Below are 6,000 nucleotides of genomic sequence, written 5' to 3'. Positions count from 1 at the left end.
GCAAAAGAGAGATATCGGCAAGGAAATGCTGTATTGTACCTTTGCATTTTTCTCCCAAACGAAAGACACTAGAATGAAAATTTTAAAGCCTCCTGTTAGTGCTTCATCTACACGTTATAGCCCTGAATTTTCCAATGCCTATCTCTTTGCAAAAGAGAGATATCGGCAAGGAAAAGCTGTATTGTACCTTTGCATTTTTCTCCCAAACGAAAGACACTAGAATGAAAATTTTAAAGCCTCCTGTTAGTGCTTCATCTACACGTTATAGCCCTGAATTTTCCAATGCCTATCTCTTTGCAAAAGAGAGATATCGGCAAGGAAAAGCTGTATTGTACCTTTGCATTTTTCTCCCAAACGAAAGACACTAGAATGAAAATTTTAAAGCCTCCTGTTAGTGCTTCATCTACACGTTATAGCCCTGAATTTTCCAATGCCAATCTCTTTGCAAAAGAGAGATATCGGCAAGGAAAAGCTGTATTGTACCTTTGCATTTTTCTCCCAAACGAAGGACACTAGAATGAAAATTTTAAAGCCTCCTATTAGTGCTTCATCTACACGTTATAGCCCTGAATTTTCCAATGCCTATCTCTTTGCAAAAGAGAGATATCGGCAAGGAAAAGCTGTATTGTACCTTTGCATTTTTCTCCCAAACGAAGGACACTAGAATGAAAATTTTAAAGCCTCCTTTTAGTGCTTCATCTACACGTTATAGCCCTGAATTTTCCAATGCCTATCTCTTAGCAAAAGAGAGATATCGGCAAGGAAAAGCTGTATTGTACCTTTGCATTTTTCTCCCAAACGAAAGACACTAGAATGAAAATTTTAAAGCCTCCTGTTAGTGCTTCATATACACGTTATAGCCCTGAATTTTCCAATGCCTATCTCTTTGCAAAAGAGAGATATCGGCAAGGAAAAGCTGCATTGTACTTTTACATTTTTCTCCCAAACGAAAGACACTAGAATGAAAATTTTAAAGCCTCCTGTTAGTGCTTCATCTACACGTTATAGCCCTGAATTTTCCAATGCCTATCTCTTTGCAAAAGAGAGATATCGGCAAGGAAAAGCTGCATTGTACTTTTACATTTTTCTCCCAAACGAAAGACACTAGAATGAAAATTTTAAAGCCCCCTTTTAGTGCTTCATCTACACGTAATAGCCCTGAATTTTCCAATGCCTATCTCTTTGCAAAAGAGAGATATCGGCAAGGAAATGCTGTATTGTACCTTTGCATTTTTCTCCCAAACGAAAGACACTAGAATGAAAATTTTAAAGCCTCCTGTTAGTGCTTCATCTACACGTTATAGCCCTGAATTTTCCAATGCCTAGCTCTTTGCAACAGAGAGATATTGGCAAGGAAAAGCTGTATTGTACCTTTGCATTTTTCTCCCAAACGAAGGACACTAGAATGAAAATTTTAAAGCCTCCTGTTAGTGCTTCATCTACACGTTATAGCCCTGAATTTTCCAATGCCTATCTCTTTGCAAAAGAGAGATATCGGCAAGGAAAAGCTGTATTGTACCTTTGCATTTTTCTCCCAAACGAAGGACACTAGAATGAAAATTTTAAAGCCTCCTTTTAGTGCTTCATCTACACGTTATAGCCCTGAATTTTCCAATGCCTATCTCTTAGCAAAAGAGAGATATCGGCAAGGAAAAGCTGTATTGTACCTTTGCATTTTTCTCCCAAACGAAAGACACTAGAATGAAAATTTTAAAGCTTCCTGTTAGTGCTTCATATACACGTTATAGCCCTGAATTTTCCAATGCCTATCTCTTTGCAAAAGAGAGATATCGGCAAGGAAAAGCTGCATTGTACTTTTACATTTTTCTCCCAAACGAAAGACACTAGAATGAAAATTTTAAAGCCTCCTGTTAGTGCTTCATCTACACGTTATAGCCCTGAATTTTCCAATGCCTATCTCTTTGCAAAAGAGAGATATCGGCAAGGAAAAGCTGCATTGTACTTTTACATTTTTCTCCCAAACGAAAGACACTAGAATGAAAATTTTAAAGCCACCTTTTAGTGCTTCATCTACACGTAATAGCCCTGAATTTTCCAATGCCTATCTCTTTGCAAAAGAGAGATATCGGCAAGGAAATGCTGTATTGTACCTTTGCATTTTTCTCCCAAACGAAAGACACTAGAATGAAAATTTTAAAGCCTCCTGTTAGTGCTTCATCTACACGTTATAGCCCTGAATTTTCCAATGCCTATCTCTTTGCAAAAGAGAGATATCGGCAAGGAAAAGCTGTATTGTACCTTTGCATTTTTCTCCCAAACGAAGGACACTAGAATGAAAATTTTAAAGCCTCCTTTTAGTGCTTCATCTACACGTTATAGCCCTGAATTTTCCAATGCCTATCTCTTAGCAAAAGAGAGATATCGGCAAGGAAAAGCTGTATTGTACCTTTGCATTTTTCTCCCAAACGAAAGACACTAGAATGAAAATTTTAAAGCTTCCTGTTAGTGCTTCATATACACGTTATAGCCCTGAATTTTCCAATGCCTATCTCTTTGCAAAAGAGAGATATCGGCAAGGAAAAGCTGCATTGTACTTTTACATTTTTCTCCCAAACGAAAGACACTAGAATGAAAATTTTAAAGCCTCCTGTTAGTGCTTCATCTACACGTTATAGCCCTGAATTTTCCAATGCCTATCTCTTTGCAAAAGAGAGATATCGGCAAGGAAAAGCTGCATTGTACTTTTACATTTTTCTCCCAAACGAAAGACACTAGAATGAAAATTTTAAAGCCTCCTTTTAGTGCTTCATCTACACGTAATAGCCCTGAATTTTCCAATGCCTATCTCTTTGCAAAAGAGAGATATCGGCAAGGAAATGCTGTATTGTACCTTTGCATTTTTCTCCCAAACGAAAGACACTAGAATGAAAATTTTAAAGCCTCCTGTTAGTGCTTCATCTACACGTTATAGCCCTGAATTTTCCAATGCCTATCTCTTTGCAAAAGAGAGATATCGGCAAGGAAAAGCTGTATTGTACCTTTGCATTTTTCTCCCAAACGAAAGACACTAGAATGAAAATTTTAAAGCCTCCTGTTAGTGCTTCATCTACACGTTATAGCCCTGAATTTTCCAATGCCTATCTCTTTGCAAAAGAGAGATATCGGCAAGGAAAAGCTGTATTGTACCTTTGCATTTTTCTCCCAAACGAAAGACACTAGAATGAAAATTTTAAAGCCTCCTGTTAGTGCTTCATCTACACGTTATAGCCCTGAATTTTCCAATGCCAATCTCTTTGCAAAAGAGAGATATCGGCAAGGAAAAGCTGTATTGTACCTTTGCATTTTTCTCCCAAACGAAGGACACTAGAATGAAAATTTTAAAGCCTCCTATTAGTGCTTCATCTACACGTAATAGCCCTGAATTTTCCAATGCCTATCTCTTTGCAAAAGAGAGATATCGGCAAGGAAAAACTGTATTGTACCTTTGCATTTTTCTCCCAAACGAAAGACACTAGAATGAAAATTTTAAAGCCTCCTGTTAGTGCTTCATCTACTCGTTATAGCCCTGAATTTTCCAATGCCTATCTCTTTGCAAAAGAGAGATATCGGCAAGGAAAAGCTGTATTGTACCTTTGCATTTTTCTCCCAAACGAAAGACACTAGAATGAAATTTTTAAAGCCTCCTGTTAGTGCTTCATCTACACGTTATAGCCCTGCATTTTCCAATGCCTATCTCTTTGCAAAAGAGAGATATCGGCAAGGAAAAGCTGCATTGTACCTTTGCATTTTTCTCCCAAACGAAAGACACTAGAATGAAAATTTTAAAGCCTCCTGTTAGTGCTTCATCTACACGTTATAGCCCTGAATTTTCCAATGCCTATCTCTTTGCAAAAGAGAGATATCGGCAAGGAAAAGCTGTATTGTACCTTTGCATTTTTCTCCCAAACGAAGGACACTAGAATGAAAATTTTAAAGCCTCCTGTTAGTGCTTCATCTACACGTTATAGCCCTGAATTTTCCAATGCCTATCTTTTTGCAAAAGAGAGATATCGGCAAGGAAAAGCTGCATTGTACTTTTACATTTTTCTCCCAAACGAAAGACACTAGAATGAAAATTTTAAAGCCTCCTTTTAGTGCTTCATCTACACGTAATAGCCCTGAATTTTCCAATGCCTATCTCTTTGCAAAAGAGAGATATCGGCAAGGAAAAGCTGTATTGTACCTTTGCATTTTTCTCCCAAACGAAAGACACTAGAATGAAAATTTTAAAGCCTCCTGTTAGTGCTTCATCTACACGTTATAGCCCTGAATTTTCCAATGCCTATCTCTTTGCAAAAGAGAGATATCGGCAAGGAAAAGCTGTATTGTACCTTTGCATTTTTCTCCCAAACGAAAGACACTAGAATGAAAATTTTAAAGCCTCCTGTTAGTGCTTCATCTACACGTTATAGCCCTGAATTTTCCAATGCCTATCTTTTTGCAAAAGAGAGATATCGGCAAGGAAAAGCTGTATTGTACCTTTGCATTTTTCTCCCAAACGAAGGACACTAGAATGAAAATTTTAAAGCCTCCTATTAGTGCTTCATCTACACGTTATAGCCCTGAATTTTCCAATGCCTATCTCTTTGCAAAAGAGAGATATCGGCAAGGAAAAGCTGTATTGTACCTTTGCATTTTTCTCCCAAACGAAAGACACTAGAATGAAAATTTTAAAGCCTCCTGTTAGTGCTTCATCTACACGTTATAGCCCTGAATTTTCCAATGCCTAGCTCTTTGCAAAAGAGAGATATTGGCAAGGAAAAGCTGTATTGTACCTTTGCATTTTTCTCCCAAACGAAAGACACTAGAATGAAAATTTTAAAGCCTCCTGTTAGTGCTTCATCTACACGTTATAGCCCTGAATTTTCCAATGCCTAGCTCTTTGCAAAAGAGAGATATTGGCAAGGAAAAGCTGTATTGTACCTTTGCATTTTTCTCCCAAACGAAGGACACTAGAATGAAAATTTTAAAGCCTCCTGTTAGTGCTTCATCTACACGTTATAGCCCTGAATTTTCAAATGCCTATCTCTTTGCAAAAGAGAGATATCGGCAAGGAAAAGCTGTATTGTACCTTTGCATTTTTCTCCCAAACGAAAGACACTAGAATGAAAATTTTAAAGCCTCCTGTTAGTGCTTCATCTAAACGTTATAGCCCTGAATTTTCCAATGCCTATCTCTTTGCAAAAGAGAGATATCGGCAAGGAAAAACTGTATTGTACCTTTGCATTTTTCTCCCAAACGAAAGACACTAGAATGAAAATTTTAAAGCCTCCTGTTAGTGCTTCATCTACACGTTATAGCCCTGAATTTTCCAATGCCTAGCTCTTTGCAAAAGAGAGATATTGGCAAGGAAAAGCTGTATTGTACCTTTGCATTTTTCTCCCAAACGAAAGACACTAGAATGAAAATTTTAAAGTCTACTGTTAGTGCTTCATCTACACGTTATAGCCCTGAATTTTCCAATGCCTAGCTCTTTGCAAAAGAGAGATATCGGCAAGGAAAAGCTGTATTGTACCTTTGCATTTTTCTCCCAAACGAAAGACACTAGAATGAAAATTTTAAAGCCTCCTGTTAGTGCTTCATCTACACGTTATAGCCCTGAATTTTCCAATGCCTATCTCTTTGCAAAAGAGAGATATCGGCAAGGAAAAGCTGTATTGTACCTTTGCATTTTTCTCCCAAACGAAGGACACTAGAATGAAAATTTTAAAGCCTCCTATTAGTGCTTCATCTACACGTTATAGCCCTGAATTTTCCAATGCCTATCTCTTTGCAAAAGAGAGATATCGGCAAGGAAAAGCTGTATTGTACCTTTGCATTTTTCTCCCAAACGAAGGACACTAGAATGAAAATTTTAAAGCCTCCTGTTAGTGCTTCATCTACACGTTATAGCCCTGAATTTTCCAATGCCTATCTCTTAGCAAAAGAGAGATATCGGCAAGGAAAAGCTGTATTGTACCTTTGCATTTTTCTCCCAAACGAAAGACACTAGAATGAAAA

The sequence above is a fragment of the Pseudophryne corroboree genome, unplaced genomic scaffold (assembly GCF_028390025.1).
Source record: "Pseudophryne corroboree isolate aPseCor3 unplaced genomic scaffold, aPseCor3.hap2 scaffold_481, whole genome shotgun sequence".
NCBI lineage: Eukaryota > Metazoa > Chordata > Amphibia > Anura > Myobatrachidae > Pseudophryne > Pseudophryne corroboree.
Note: the sequence above shows the minus strand (reverse complement) of the source record.